The 17,407-nt window shown below is 41.2% G+C and overlaps 1 protein-coding gene across 3 annotated transcripts in view; it reads left to right on the plus strand.

The window, feature by feature from the left end:
• kdm6ba (lysine (K)-specific demethylase 6B, a) overlaps nucleotides 1-17,407 on the plus strand; it is a 94,719-nt gene that overhangs the window by 56,411 nt on the left and 20,901 nt on the right. For 2 of the 3 annotated variants that reach the window (XM_069671972.1, XM_069671973.1), the window contains one exon: nucleotides 7,087-7,148. The gene's annotated coding sequence lies outside the window, so the exon portion shown is untranslated. Of the gene's footprint in view, nucleotides 1-7,086; nucleotides 7,149-14,123; nucleotides 14,174-17,407 lie in introns of those variants that run through there. The other variant, XM_069671974.1, reaches the window with a different exon arrangement.

Below are 17,407 nucleotides of genomic sequence, written 5' to 3' on the forward strand. Positions count from 1 at the left end.
ACAATAGTGAATTAATTTCCCTTCATCTACAGAAAATATTACTTTTCAGCTGTAGTTGTGTTTAGATGGCCACGGCAACTTGTTTTGGTCTTGGTTTGCAACCTCTACTTCTCCTACTCTGTTTGACATATCATTTAATGCCACTTTGCAATGAGCCTGGTTTATTCTCTCCAAATCCGTTGATGGAAACATTCCTAATTTGCATTCCTTACTTGCGCTACTTCAAAGGTTGTCTTAAAATTAGCTTGACAATTAAATTGAAAAACGACTAGAAAGCTCTTACATGCCCATCCCCCTCTTCTTCTTCTCCTCTATTGGTCTATCCTCTCTGCCCCTCCTCCCCTCTGCTTTCTGCACAGTAGCAGAGTGCATCTGTGTCATGTCATTGGGTTCTGGCGTCCCGGAGTAACCCGCCCCACACTAGTGCAATCTCTCTCTCTTTCTTTCTCTCTCTTTTACTCTCTTTTGCTGCCCTTGTGTGGCTCAAACTGTCATTCCCCATCTCATCATCTTCATCCTCTCTACATCTTCCCCATCTTGCTCGTGTCTGCTTTCTTTTAAAGAAATCTCCCCCTCGCCCTTCTCTGTCATTCCCTCTTACTCTATACTTGCTGTGTATGTCTCTTTTAATACCTCCTCCCTCTCATCCTAATACAAACACTAATGCACATCATTGCTATCTCACCCTGTCTCTCCCTGACCTTCTCCCTCTCTCATGAAGCATACACAAACATAAAATTGTCTCAGTGCATACATTAATAGATCCAAGCTCCTTAGCTGGTTGCTGCATGCATAATCTATCTGCTCATGTGAACAGCGCCCTGAGTAGTGTGTATGTGTGTGTGTGTGTGTGTGTGTGTGTGTGTGTGTGTGTGTGTGTGCACGTGTGTGCGTGTGTGCGTTTGAGGCCCAAGGCTCCACCCTCCAGAGAGAAAGACAGACAGGTGTGGACCAGATTGAGTTCCGCCTCATTTCCTCTGCCCTGTGCAGCTGGTCAAGGACACACATTTACACACACACACACACACACACACACACACGCGCACACACACACACAGACATGTCTTCGACACATGGTTATGCACACATGCACACACATGCAAACACTTCAAATACAAGGACAAAGTCATGCATGCTGCACATATCTACAATAAGGACACAATACATGATGTAGAAGGATCAAATGCAGAAATCTGGCCCCATAGAGTCGCTTTACTCCCCCCACTACATGTTGTATTTATAATCTATCTACCTCACACAAGCACACACACACAGTACAGTCACGATTCTCACCTTTCGGGTGAGAGGTGAAACGTCTTCAAGAACTTCAACCAAGTCCAGTTGCCTGGTCTCAGGAGAGCCAGTCATTGGCAGTCAAAGCACTTTTACCAAATCAAGAATTTTCCCAAATTTGATGTTCTATGTTTTATTTCAGGTGTTGGTCTCTCATTTACTTGGTGGTCAAAATGATTGAGTACTTGTCACACTGTCCACGTACATAAATGAGATGTGTGTGTGGTCCTGTGAAGACAGTATGAGCAACCAAGTTGGCATCACATTAGCCACAGAAGATGAAGTTGTTGTGAGCAAAGGCAAAAAACAGTACATGCACCTTACTGTGACCTTTACAGACATCCTCCACTGCTTCCTCATGCATGATCTCACTTTTGCGTTTGAACATGCTTTCATTGTTAATCTCACCTTGTGTGGATGCTTGCAAATAAGAAATGTTGACTTTGAGCCTTTTATATTTATTAGGGATTAAAATCATTGTGGTTTGAAGCAAACACACACACATCTGTGTCATTATAAAGGCCTGTCAGGTCTTTTGGTATGTGACCGTTGACTCAAATGGCAGTGTGCAACTGGATAGTACAGTTTAGAACCTATGCAATGGTATGTGGGCTTGGCAGGGCATGCCTGACCACTTTCCAACTCCATCTGTCTCTCTCTCTCTCTCTCTCTCTCTCACACACAGACACACACACACACACACACACACACACACACACACACACACACGCTACTACACAGTCAGCCCAACAGACAGTTAGAGTGCATCCTGGGCTAATGCCCACAGTCTTAACCACACTTACTTCATAAAAAACCCCAACGCACACTTGCACATGCACACAAAACAACACACAGATTTCATAAAAAGGGTGACGAAAGACTCCCAACACTTAACACCCTTAACAAACATATCATACCAAATATATCCATGTTTTTCTTCTTTTTTTGTTGTTGTTGTTTCGCTTGTATGAAGGGGAAGCCTCCAGCAACATTTCTCAGACTGTGTGTGTGTGTGTGTGTGTTTATTTGAGTGTGTTGAGCGAGTTTAGGCCTGCCGGCTGCCTCCTCCTCTTCATTCTAGTGTTATTGTTTTAGAGCTCACAGCAGTGTGTCAGCATACACAGTCTGAGACTGGAGTTTTGTTGTTGTTGTTGTTGTTGTTGTTGTTGTTGTTGTTGTTGTTGTTGTTGTTGTTGTTGTTGTTGTTGACTGTATTACTGTACAGTGTAACGTGAATGTTATCATTTTAAATGATCTGCACTACTAGTTTGATCTCCATGTCTGTTTGGTATGAAATTTGATGAGCTCTATCAATCTTGCTATTACAAATTCCATTTTGTATTCTGTTTGAGACTAGGCATATTTCATACTAGTGCCTGACATGTATTTACAGATTTCCATTACTCCCTGCGAAATATGGTTAAGTTTTCACAAGGGTTTCAATCTTATAGAGCAAACCATTTTGTAAAAAGATATTCTGTAACTGTATACCTCAGATTGTTGCTAATTATTTTATAAAAGTGCAAACTTTGGTCTGATTGTGGCACTACAAAAAAAGGTATGCCAATGTAATTCATGCTTAGCCAAGGATGTTTGTGCTCTGCTAATTTTCTGCCTTCTAATGGAATCTGTTCTTAGCGATAGAGTTGACAAGTCTCAGGCATGCAGAGTTTCAGGGTTTGATGTCAAAGCCATGTTTAATTTTGGAGGATTGACGTCACATCGACTGCTGTAGCCCTCAATGCTGTCTACAGCTGTGAGGGACACGCTCTGTTTTGCTGCTGTTGCGTGGTTTGTGTGTGACAGAGGAAAAAGAGAAAGGACAGTGAGGGTAAAAGCAGCTCATGACAAGGGTTATATTAGTCAAACGCTTCACATGCTTGCAGAAACATCTCACACATACTCACACAAAAACTCTCTCACACACACATAATCATATTGCTTACAGCTCTTCAGTAGGTACAGCCTGGCTGCTTTCATAAGCGTGTGTCTAGACAGAATTCATTACCAACTGTTCATTCTTGTCTTCTCTCCTTCTTGCTTGTCTGTCTTTCTGTCTTTCTATTTCTTTGCTGCTGGATTTTCAGACAGCCTCGTGGTGTGTGTGGAATGGCTATAGTCTGTTAGTCTGTCTGTCACCCTCCTCCTCTTGAGTGGGTGTCATTTTTCTGCTTGTCCCCAAAGAGAGAGTCAGTACGTCTGTCTTGTCTCTCACTTCATTTATCCATTTGTTTCTTGCGCGTGTGTGTGGGAGTCAGAGTGGGTGTTATGGTTTGTGAGCCGGGCTTGGTTTTGACCATGACCTTTTACTAAAGCCATGTGGCAGAAGTTCACCCAGCCAAACAGCCCCAACCACACTCAAGCTGACACTCCTCCTCACTTGTCTGTAGCTCTGCCAGCTCCGACTTTGCAAACACATGCATGTTTACAAGCAAATGAGGCACAAGACAGACTTGCTGCTTCTCTTATTGATGCTGACAAAATAATATCATTTCCACACTTTAAATATATCATTATATGGGGCTTAGTAGTGTGACATTTAATACATACCCATGGAGCTTTTAAAAAGCTGACAAGCAAAATGCAAAAACATTAATCTTAATATCTTTTATATATCTGTTTTAGATATATGAAGTTTGAAAAAGAGAGTGGAGGGAACACACATAGCCACTTTTAACAAGTTTTAACAGATAGAGGGAGAACAAATGATCCCCTTTAATTCTTGGAATGTGTAAAACGCACTACTGTATGATTATCCTTCAAAGAGGGAGAGTTACCACCCCACTGCCATTCAAACATCATAAACAGCAGAATCCTCTTACAAATGTCCTTATCAACCCACATCCCTATCTAACACACATGTTCTGGATGTGGTATGACAGCATTTCAAGCGGATCTGGAGTACTTTACGAAACAAAGTGTCCTTACTCATAATATGATTCTTACGTGAATAATGATTGTATTATACTTCTTCCCACCCACAGCCATGTGACAACACTAAAGCTTCATTAAGGTTTTAACCTGTTTTAACACACAAGCGTCAAATGGCTATTGCATAAGGAGGCTCAAAGGCAGAACGTGACTGAGAAAAGCATTCAATCAGTCATTTACTACTACTCCTGCTGCAGCCTGCTATTTTCTGTGTGTGTGTCAGGTATGAAGTTTGCTGCCCTAACTTGAAGAGACCTACTGAATCACAAGTGACTAAAGGCAAGAGCAGCCTGAGAATGGCTACTCTACTCACGCCATACAGGCTCACACACGCAGAGGCGAAGTGTGTGTTAGCGTTTGCCATCAGATTAGTGTGTTTTTTACTGGTTTTACTGGCACTTGGTCAGTATGTACAGAACTCAGCAAAGCAGTAAGACAGGGGTGTAGCCTTAAGTTTTTTGTTTGTTAAACAAAAGCACTTGGCAGCAATGTTTGATGGATTTTCTGTGTGGTAGTCACTGGTTACAGTGCATATCAAATATCCTAAATATCGCTGGATAGATTGAAGTCAGATACTTTTGATACACATCCAGCAATTTCTCACTATAGGTCAAATATTGGTTCCTTCAGCATCAAACAGACCCCTTTGCTTTTAAACTCAGTACTGCTGTAAGACAACTCTGCACAGTACAAAAACTAAATTCCTCTCTTTCCACCATTTATCTGGCAAACCAGTACTGCTCTGTTTTCTCTCTCTTCTTATCTCTCTCACCCTATCTTGGTTTTTCCTCCTATTTCATCTTTTGTCTGGCTAAGGTGAGCGACTCCATTCTCCTCCTGCTCCTCCGCCTGCTGCCATCCCGCTCAGCCTCTTCGCTCCCCTGCTCTCCACCTCTGCTACTTTTTTCTCTCCTTTTTTTCTATCTAAAGACTCAGATGGCGCACGGTTATTTTTTTTAAACACTCACAGAGTGACTGTAGGTCATTGTCATTGCTCCACCCACAGCATCTCCCTTTGAAGTTAACCCATCAGCACAGTGAGAGAGAGGCACCCACTAGTTAACCTTTGCATAAACACTGCTTTGTGTGTTATTCAATCTCTCACTAAATTTTCCTTTAGATATTCCTCTCACTTTGCAAATATACCTTTGAAGTCTGTCACACGCAGTCTCTGTCTGTTTCAATACATTTGAATTTAAACAATTGCTTCACCTTTTTAGGTAAATTTGTTTTTCTCCTATGCCTTGACCAGGTCTCTCTCTCTCTTTTATCGTTCCCAGAACCCTCCCATAGTACCAATATTGATTAAGGTCAAATGATTATGTCAAACCTTGTGACATTTATTCAATGAGTCATGAAAGAAACATTGGCCTCCAACACACACACTTGCCCTCTCTGGTATGCCTTCTTTAAAGGTGGCCTTACACACAGCCAGTCCACCTTTACAGTGTTGCCAGCTGTGGCCCTCTAGGGGGTGTAACCTTTGACCTTGAGTTCAAATGTTTGAGGCCTAAGCCACCAGGCTGTGAGATCAGTGAAGGCTGAGCTAGCTATATCTGCCATATATTGACACAACTGTCAGACATACACACACACACACACACACACACACTCACACAAGCTGCCTTAGGCTACGTATATTGCACTGGTGTGGCGTGCACAGGCTCAATAAAGAAACATATGGAAGCCACCATGTGTGGGCGTGTTTCATGTTGCAGACCAGTAGGTAGAATATCATAGTGAGACAAAGAAAGACACGAGAGAAAGAAAATAGAATAATGTGAAAGGAAAGATGAGAGGCATGAAAGGTTTTTAACTTTAAGGGACTGGTTTGTGTGCCAGACACCAAATACATCTGTGTATCTTTTATAGATTAATCACTTCCATGCTTACAATATAACACAGACATTAACCAACAGTACAGTCACAACAAAAGTTTGTGTCTCCCTTATTAAGGAATATGTATTCAGTGTCTTTGTGTGTGCACAGGTACAAATAGATGTTACAGAAGAGGGAGGGGGAGGGTGAGACGACAGGCTGTAGGGTTTCATGAGAAATGTAAGAATAGGAAGGATGAGAAACCAGTTGCTAAATGGGCAAATTCTGTGTATAACATAGATATCAATGAGTTGAAATGTGTTCCTCTCTTTCTCTGTTTATGGTGTATTTATGTGTAATCCTGCTTGTTCAATGGTTTGAGCATCATCACAGGTGCTTCATGTTCACAGGGTGCAAGCAGAGATCCTTGTGTGTGTGTGTGTGTTTGTGTGTTTGAATTTTTGTATTCGGGGTAGGGAGGTACACAAGAGTACCACCTGTTCTCAGACATGTGGCCCTTACCCTTAGAATCACTGAACAGGCGGCACCTGAGGAACACACACACATACACAGATGGCCGCAGTGCTGGTCCCGGCCCTGCTGCACGTTTTGGCTGACACACACTCACTGTTTCATAAGCCACACAGAATGACATTTAGCAACATCATGACCACAGAACAGTCAGCGAACGTCACACATGAATGATGAAACAAGTGAATGAAATAAAAATAAGCTCTGGTTGTCTTGTGCAATAGAATAGAAATGCTTAATCCGAACACACATCATTGAAGACCAATTTTAGACCACAGATTTTTTTTTAAAAAGGCCATTGACTTAAATGGCTGAAAGAGTGTAGTCAGCTTTTTAGTGAATACAAAATTACAAATTCTGTACTTCAGTCCATATTGAGTGTTCTGTTTTAATTGAAGAATACTGATGAAGTAACACTACAGTTTCCTTTTTAAGTCTGGATTCTTTCTTTTGGTGTTTTTACCACTGTTTAACCTCTGCATTGACCTTTGTTACTCCATGTTGTGGTTTCAGGAGGTGTGAGGTGTCATGGTGGCCTGCTGAAAGAGACAGACTACATTACCCATGATCACGAGGTAAGACTGTCATTTTGTTGACTGTTTTGCGTTTCTTTTCCACTGATTGCTTACTCTCTTTCTATCTTTACGTGACATGTTCATCCATAAATACTCAAAATGTAAGGGCCATTAAGCACACACATAGATATTATGTTAACAAGCACACACACAAGCTCCATTGTACAGTGTGTAGGTTAGCCCGGTAGAGCAACAGGGCAAGATGTGTCAAACAAGCATGAGTAACACAGGAGTAGGAGTACAACAGAGGGGGCGTGCGCTACATACACATATTCATTTTTCAAGAAGGTAGTGGGTTGAGAAATCATGAGGTTATTTAGACTGCTTAATTTATAAATCTCATGAAAAACACAATGTTATTTATTTTTATGAGTAATTTGTGTGATTTCTGAAAAGGTTGTGTATGTTAAGACATCTGAGTCAGATATTAAACTTTGCATTCATTGCACTTCAAGGTCGCTTTTGACTTAATTAGAATTAGGGATGGAGACGAATGCTCGTGTACTCGAGTACTCAGTGTTGATGTCATTATTCAAGGTACGTTACACTAGTCACGCAGCCGCGCATGTGTTGTTTTCGGCTAAAGTAGTTTAACTCAGTTACATGAACCATGTCGTGAACAGGAAAAGTGATGTCTTGAAGTACTTTGACAAAAAAAAGATGACGATAACGTTGCTGTGCAAGATATGTGGTGTTAAACTATAGAAATACTAGTTCGATGCTTAACCACATGCGCTTAAAGCACAAGGAGAAGCCAGCGGAGAAAGACAACAGGCAGTCTCATATCACATCATTTGCTACCCCTATTAGCATACGTCGTGGTGAGGATACCATAGCGGAGAAGATTAGCCTGCTTATAATAAAAATGGTGACTGGAGATATGCTCCCATTAAGTGTTGTGGAAGCAGAAGGCTTCCTTGAGCTGATGGCGTAGAAAAAACTGGAGTACAAGCTACCATCACGCTGGACAACAGATATGACAGTAGAAAACGTGAGTTACGTGTTAAGCAACACAGAACGAAAGTCGATTCAGTCCGTTAATGCTGTGACAAAGAAATGTTACAACAACTTTAATTTTAGGGTCTGTTAAGGTTGTTCAGTGCTTTTAAAATTGCACTTGCTTTCCATAGCTGGTAATTTATTTGCATTAATGTAAAAGTGTTAGTTAATGTTATCTTACAGGCGTACAGCCTACTATTTCCGTGTCGGACATATGTTTTTCTTACGGTAAAAAAAATATATAATTTGCGAATACTCGATTACTCGTTCATAAGGTTACTCGATTAGATTACTCGAATATTGAAATCACTGGAAATGCCCATGCCTATTTAGAATATCATATCTCATGGAAGAATTGAAAGGGTAAATTATTTGCTTGCTCTTTCTTAGCTTGCTCTTTCCAAACAACTATTAACAGCAAGATTGTAAGTGTCAAACAAAACAACAAGTGATGAATACCAATGATCAAAATGATCAAATGTTTCATATTACTGAAGACTGGTATGTTTCGAAACACAGCATACACATGATAGTAAACTGGGTTTTCTAAGTTTTGAACTGCAGGTCAGAATATTGGTCAGATAGTATTGCATTAACCGTGATAATACTAAATGGATATTATTACTCCAAGACAGCTAATAAAACTAATAATAATCCCATGTGTTTTGAGGCTTTTATTTTGTACACAAAACTTCCAGATTTAGACCCTGTTCAGACCTGGCATCAACATGTGGTTTTTGTGATCGGATCACAAGTGGACAGCCTCAACTACAGGTGTGAACACATCCAGGACGGATTGAAAACGCATTCAGATCCGATCACTCAGGCCACATATCGAGGTGGTCTGGGACACATTTATCCACATATGTCTGGTAGTGTTAACACATGTGTCCTGGGCCACATTAAGCACTGCCAACTCTCCTTTCATTCCTGTCTGATTTAATATTTCTCTGCTGTGTCTCTTAAAAATAGTTTTTTTCCTTTATTTTTCATGTGACATGAATCATGTCACTCCAGCATGTATGTAAATGTAGTTTATGCATGAGAGCGGAGTGTGCACGGAAATACAGACAGATCGTGACTGTATTTATTAATTTAGAGGAGACTGACGCTTCAAAACATGGATCTGTGTGTTAATCGCACAGATCATTCTGTCTGTCACTGTTAACAGAGACTCCAGTTTGCTGTGTATCACAGCTGATAAACACAGAGCTGTGGAGGAGCATCATGCTTCATGATCAAACAAAGTTTTATATCATGTTGTCACTCTAGCCCGGATCACCTGCTCCCTCCCTCCCCCTCCCTCTTTGCTCGTGTGCAGCAGCTCTCCCCCTCTCTTTGCTGTGAGTCTGCATCACACTTTCTTTCATATGGTGTTTTATATTATTATATGATAAGTCTAATGAAGGAGACTGAGCCTCCGTGTTTATTTGCATACAGAGCGGGAAAGTTTGATCCGATCACAAGTCACTGAAGATGCATTCAAGGGGCTAGTTAATGCTAGGTGTGAACTGTCCACTTGTGATCCTATCACGAAAACCACATGTTGATACCAGGTCTGAACAGCCTCTTAGCTCATATTGTAGTCACCATTACGTGTTCATGATTTCACCTTAAGAGGAAAATTGATCAGGTAAACGATATCATGAAAACATCATGTATTCCTTCAGGAGCATTCAAGCTTGTAACATTTGTAAGTGAAGTTAACTTTTTCCACTCTTTTTAACTTTGGGATAATGATTATATTAGGCATGACTGGAGTGCTTAGCTTATCAAAGAGCTACATTTAGAATTTGCTTGTTGTTTGAGAAACTAAAGGGGAAGGTGGGATGCCTATCGGCCGCTCTCTCTTTGCATAAGGGCTCTAATTATCGGGACTGTTGTCCCTCCATTCAGATGGAAACATGGCTGCTATATGTGGGTTTGTTAAGCTAGTCTGTCTGTCTTGACTGCCTGTGTGGCTGTCTGGTCTCCTCACAGTGTGACTGTGTGTGAGTATGAGCGTGGAGGTGATTATTATCACGTCTGTCGGCCTCTCAGGCTACCCAAATGCTGACTCATAGTATGCCACATGTGCACATTCACAAACACACACACAGTCCCACACACAATCCTACATATCAGAGATGAGAGGTACCATCTGTACCAGGAACACAGTCTCCTACGACTGCAGAGCACACTTACTCACATACATACTTTTTTTATTCTGCTGTTGTTCTTTGGACCTCATCGGAGAGCACTATGTTATCAGGTTGTCCATCCATTGGCTGTGGCTCAGTGGTAGAGTCGGTCGTCTTTCAATCGGAAGGTCGGAGGTTTGATCCCCAGCTCCCTCAGGCTACATGTCGAAGTGTCCTTGGGCAAGACACTGAACCCCAAATTGCTCCCGGTGGCATAGCCAACGGGTATGAATGTGATATCTGATTGACAGTTGGGCACTTTACGTAGCAGCCTCTGCCATCAGTGTGTAAATGTGTGTGTGAATGGGTGAATGTGATATGTAGTGTAAAAGCAGCTTTGAGTGGTCACAAAGACTATAAAAGCGCTATAAGTACAGTCCATTTACCATTTACCATTTACCATTCGTCCATCTGTCCATTCATCTTTCCCGTCCTCATGAAAGACATATAACATGAAAACTCTTCACATTAATTTAGTGATAGCTTCCATTTCACACACAAAAAAAACACTTTATACCTTTAATGAAGTTGTTTTACTAAGCCTTTAATGAGTATATTATATGAGTCTGGCCAGATAATATTTTGTAACTGCAAATGACTAGTTCTTTTCAGTGCAACGCCATTATATTTTATCACTAGTGTTTTACCTTCAGTCAGCCCCAAACAGTGTCAGAACGCTTGGGTTTTTGTACAGACAATGGATTCTTCTGTGTTTTATGAATTAAGACCTTTGATGCAGCAGCATCTCCGCTCGCAGCATCTCCTGAAGAAGAGCATCAAAACACAGATGCTTATTACTTTATACCGAGTTTCTACCAGTTTGAGAGGAGCAGACCTTTTGTGGATAGATACTGTACATATAAAGTATATGAGTGTGAGAGTTTAACCATCCCTGTCCCGGATCTCTGTAATTACTTGCACAAAGTTCCCGCCACACACTATTACACGCCTGCATGCCTATCTATGTATAAGAGCTCTAAGAACTTAAGCACACAGTTCGTCACTAATCTTTCCTCCCTCAGTTGCCCCTGCTTGCCACACATACACATTTGGAACCCAATGGAAAGACTGTAATGCCTTGGCTTCCCTTGTGGGAGAGGAAGGATGGGAATTGAGTTCAGACATACTGTACATTTAATATTCTCAGATGCTTGTGTGTGTGCGCATGCGCACAATGTGTGTGTATACGTGTATGTGGAGGGGGGTTCCGTGTGTGTGGTACATTACAGTACCACCCATGCCCACAAGAATAAGCAATCCACTTCCTGTTCACTTTTGAGGGCTAATGGTCTTCCACCACACTCTTTCCAGAGCAATCACACACAGACACATACACACTCACACGCATACCCTGGCACACATAAAGCCAAGTAAAGACAGACTTGAGGCACTCTCAACACACCTAATGCTCATTAAGGGCCTGGTGTTGGAAATAAGCTTTGGCTACATACACAAGTAGTACACATCAGGCAATGATTCTGCAAATGTCAGTGTTCCTCTGCACAAATAAACCATACACTATAGTTACTTAATTTCACTCAATTTGAGCAATATTAGAATTAAATACAATTTCAGTTATAAATACAAAGATATACATACAGTATATATCCTGACTGTACACTGCTGGTTTATCCACACAGCCTTTTTACAAATGATTCCCCATTCAATTATGAGCATCCTGCCTCCCAGCATCATAGAGCTCCCCACTGTGCTGTGTCCCTCCTCTCTCTCAACACAAAACATTATTGAACAATCACTGACACTTGACAATAGACTTTAGATACAGCCCTGGTACATACAGCACATGCCATGCACTTACTTCATCAGGGGGTAGAATCTAGCGTACACACAACTCTTGCCACTCTTAACAGCATAGTACAAATGCATGTAGATATCTCAAAATATTGTGTAACCTGATGTGATAGGTAAGAGGGGAAGAGACTGCCAGAGACTGACAGCATCTCTGATTTGCATCCAGGCAGACTTAGATTTCATAATGTTCTGCTTTTATTGTTGTTTTTAGAATGTTAATGTTGTTTTTAGAATTTTTATTAACATAAATAAACTGCATGTGTATCCTTGTGTCATTGTCTCAGCATCATCCGTGACACACGCTCATCAACCCTGTTGTAGCTAATTTTGCCTCCTGTTGACTTGCTGAGGCAGGGCTTTCTAAATATAACCTCCACATGGTGTGTGTGTGTGTGTGTGTGTGTGTGTGTGTGTGTGTGTGTGTGTTTTCTAGAGAGTGTGACACATACTGTTGGTTGTACCAATGTGGCACTTTGGCGTTATTACAGAGTACAGGATGGTTACTTTGGCAAGGAAAAGCTGGAACAAATGTTTTCAGCCTTAGATAGACCCATTCGTGTTTTTCAAAACCCTGTTTGCATTACACAAGATATTAGGTGCCTGCCTCTCATTGCATATGTTAAAGCCACCAACTGGACAGGAACAGATATATGTTATGTATAATCTATACATTGTCCTCCGTTGGTTATATATCTCGTCATAAAAAGTGTAAGTATTTTTGGATATGTAGTTTAATTTAAAGCAAGTGTAATCTTGAAAGGTTGTAAAGTTTTGTTTTTCAATCTGGATCATTCCAACCTCAATTTGACTTTTTGAACAACTGGTCCTATATGATCTGGACTACATTCCATATATAAACAGCACATTAAGCATTCCATATAAACACGAGTAAAAGGTCTTTTTGCAACCTGATAACCCAAAAGCTGTTTGTAAAAATCACTTGACTGATCTTTGAATTATTCCTAAATGGGTTATTAATTATGAAAAAAAGCTATAAGTTACTGCTCAAAAACACTTGGTGTCAATTTAGAAAGTGTAACCTAAATATATAAACTTACAATGTAGAATAAAACAATTTCCATTAAAAAATGTGTTTGATAACGTCTTAGGCTATTATCCATTCAAATCAAGTGTGTATGCTTTAAGGAACAATATAAACATTAAATCTACAGTGCATAACACTAACATGAATTTAATTTTAGTATCCTTAGCGTTCATAGCCATAACATTGTCGTATTTATAGTCCAATAGATCTAATCGTATCACTATGAAACTGTATCTGCCTTCCTGTGAAAATAATGGTGTCAGGGGGTAATACTCTTCCTCATCCATAAATAGACGGTCACACGGAAATTTGCTATGGTGCTGATAACAGAGCCCAGCAGTCTGTCACGAGTCAGCCTAAAGAAGACTGGCGTAAATGAAAAGGCTGAGGTGAATATTCCTTTAAAGGGGGGCATGAGGGGCAGCTCCGGTACCGGGAGTTGGACTCAGTGGTTGTTTGCGCTGTCAGGGAATTCCGGGGCCGTTCGGTGACGTCACGTGTGCGTGCGCCTCTGTTTCGTTTTGCGTGTGTTTCAGTGTGCGTGGCTCTGTCCCTTTAAAACACAGCTCAGCTCAATGCGATCCCGCCTGCCTGTGTGTGAAGCAAATGAGAAAAGGATCTCGAAGCAGAGACACACATACCGAAGCGATCGATGCTTTCGCTGCACGGCAAAGGCAGCCATTGAACGGAATAAGAAGAAGAATATAGAGAGGAACAAGGCTGTCGCGGACATCAAAGCAGCATTCCGGCCATTAGGCAGCTCAAGTTTCATGGTTGTTTCGAGGAAGCAAGAGAGACTAACAGGGATTACAGAGCTGCGGCTGCTCTCCGCTCAGCCGGCTGGCCGGGAATTTGTTTGCAGACTCGGAGCTCCAAACTTGCGGATACAAAGGCTATAAAGACAACAGTGGCCCTCTAGGAACCGGATACATATTACTAATTGGATATTTTTATTTCTTCAGCGTCCATTTGAAATACCTCAATGACCGGTGAGTGCAGAAGCTGCTGTGTGAACTGGCAGCATTTAAAGGTCCAGTCGATTGCGTTATAAGGAGTTAATGCTCATAACATATTATTCCTCAATGTCTCGACTTACTTCATCATTAGATAAAGGGTTGTTAAACTATGTTTCTTGATGATTAGAATGACCTCTGTTGTGATTAAGAACAGCAATGGGTGAATTATTGTAAGTAGCCTAATTCAAGCGTAACCCTGGCATGTCTGTAATCGATAAGGTGGGGGAATTCTCTCCTTTTTTTCTGAACCACAGTTGGCTCTTTAATCCCACGCGTGTTTGTGTCAACTCGGAGAATTCTTTTTCCTGATATCCACGATTGATCATCTCTACCGGATATGTTTAATTATTCAGTTACACGTGGTTTAGAGTAATTTCTATGAATTGGCTTTTGATGTGATTTTTTTTTTTGTTTCACGATCTGATAGTGTTTTTAATGATGTTTCAGTGTGGATTTCGGCCCATATAAATGACGGATAATGTAATGACACTACAAATGAGTCGTTTTTATAGCCTACATCTATTCATGAAATAATAAAAATGACCTAATCCTCATATTGCTTTGGGACACCCGAGGTTAAAGTTTTGTCATTCTTGCCTTGAATCCCATGATAAGAAAATGGAAGGAGAGCAAGTGGACAGGGAAAGAAAAAATGCCTGTGTAAGGAGATCTCACGCCATTGTGTGCGTGTGTATGTGTGTGTAGGAGTGGGGGGTAGGCAGGATCACTGAGGTCGGCAGCCGTATAAAGTGAATGGATAGCTGCCACCCCCATCACCCTCAGTCAATCCTTGCGCACACAAAGAGCCGGATTGAAAGGAAGTGATTTGCATCACCTCTCGTTTTGGGGGAGGGGCTGTGTTTTGGTGCTGTCCTTCAGGTCTGATTTTCAGAGCTGGATATAGCACTAAAGTCTGACTACACCGTTTGGTCAACGTGATCTTTTATCATTTTATAAATTTTAGAGGAAACACTAGAACGACAAACAGAAATGACCCTTTGACTTTCAAACACACTTTTGACTTATTTTATCTTAGACCAAGTTGAAGCCCATAGTTGGCTGATCTATATGATGAGTAGCTACACACACCAAAACACCCGGCCGGCGTGCAAGTTTTTGTTTTTTACCGGATCGTTTTGTGCAGTTTCTCTTCTTAAGCGCACAACGATGTATAAAAAGTTTAAAACTGAAAAATGTAAGAAAGAATTAAGTCGAACAGTCCAGGGATGTGCTAATATCTAATTGGAGATAATCAATATTTGTTGATATTGCTGGTTGTTGTTGTTGCCTCTACGCCCACAGACATTAAACGTTAGTCACGTTATGTCTATGGTCATTGGACAAGTAGCCTAGTTAATAAGAATTTGTGGCCGACTGGAGGGCTTTTTTGTCACTTTATTGCCCACAATAAACGAGCACAGATCAGGAAGAGCGGAGTGTGCTGGCATGGGGTCGCGAAGAAAACAAAACAAGAAAGCCTTTTAAGGTTTACTTCCGTTCAATCAGATCGATTGGCTTGGAAACCAGCGGAGCGTTTTGTCTCTGCGTTTGATGTCGGGGGTTGTAAAAAGTTAAAGCTCCAAATCGCTCTACACACACTCCTGACTGTGTGCTGCCCCGGCTTGCCCCGCCTCCGTTTGTCCCGTGATCTCAATAGGAGTCTCTGTGTGTGTGCGTGTGTGTGTGTGAATGAACAATCACCGCCCATTTTACTATAAATGATGACGAACATGGAGGAACATTGAAGTTTTACACACACGCGCCAGGGGGAGAGGGAGAATGTGATGACAGTGGAAATACGACTGAGTCACATAACCCGAGTAAGCACAAGAGGTGCGTGAGTGTGTATGTGTGTCAGAACAGTTTCCCAATCCCACCCCCACTCCCGTTCCCCAATTTGTAGTTTTAAATTGGGGGCTGCGGGAGGGGGGTGTTTGAGATTTTTTTTTAGTAAATTAAGGATTACATTGATTTTATTAAATTTTTTCCTTCCTTCATGTGTGTGGCTGGCATGGGAAATGGGTCAGTAGGCTGGCTTAAACTGCTTACTCATCAAAAACAATTTCAACAGTTAATAGTGATGAAACTGTGAGCTGTGGGTGTGTCTTGGCTGTGGGACATTCCATCAGATTTTGGGGGGTTCTTCTAACTCTCAGCTACCTTTTTCACTGCAAGAGAAAACATTTACAATCTGTGTGTGTTTGGGCATTTGAGTGTGTGTTATTGTAAGTGAGTGAAGCGGATAGGGGAAGTACTTGGATGTCACCATGAAGTGTTTGTGTGACACCATGCAGCCTTTCCAGTAAAGAGTGTCATTTACACAAAACAAGAAAAAATGAATAAGGGAGGAACCCGACATTTGCCCTGCTCATACACTCCAACAGGTCAGGCGTTAAAACAGAAGTTCTTCTTCACTGCTGGCACAGTGTTGGGAAAACAGTTAGGGAGTTTTATTGCATAACAACTGGGGAAAGTGCTCATTGACTGCAGTGCTGCAGTTAAATACCTGTCAGTTTATCTAGCATACTGCAGTGCATGCAAACTCTTTAGCTCACTGATCCTCCAGACAGCAGGATGAAGGTTTTAGAGTTTGGTGGGGCCAAGGGGGCAAAAACTTAGTCAACCAAGTGTGTAATTCCACCATGCAGTGTGAGACTGCCTGTTGTGGATCTGGGTGTCTTAAAATGGTAGCCAGGCCCAAAAAATCATAAAGCACAAATTTCTTTAGGATGTGGCATGTGTCCAAGTTCATCTTAAGACATTTTAGATCTATTATTACTACACAAAGAAGAAAGTTAAAAACAGTGTAAAAAAAGAGAGATAATATATAACTGGGTTTATGTTGTAGAATATGATTTGAAGTTGTAATATTAGAAATTATAGATAATTCTATAATTACAATCAGGTGAGAATGCAAAAGTAGGGAATTAGCCATTAAAAGGCTTTTAATCTTAAATATTTAATTTACTAATATGGACTAGCAGTTTGGATTCTGTCAGTAGCTAACTGGTATGTGAAGTCATATCTTATGTTCATGGCGCTTTGTCAGAGAGTAATAGACTGCCCATGTCCTGTTCAGCTGGGTGAGTGAAAGGAGAAACTTTTCCCTCTGAGTTCAGTTCCTCTTTGTTATCTCTGGCTCTTTGCAACTGATGATGATGCCACTGCGTAAGAAGGGCGTGAAAACCTACACACTGTGTGTGTGTG

The sequence above is a fragment of the Semicossyphus pulcher genome, unplaced genomic scaffold, assembly GCF_022749685.1.
Source record: "Semicossyphus pulcher isolate SPU_LCO1_2020_fin unplaced genomic scaffold, fSemPul1.0.p SCAF_21, whole genome shotgun sequence".
Lineage (NCBI taxonomy): Eukaryota > Metazoa > Chordata > Actinopteri > Labriformes > Labridae > Semicossyphus > Semicossyphus pulcher.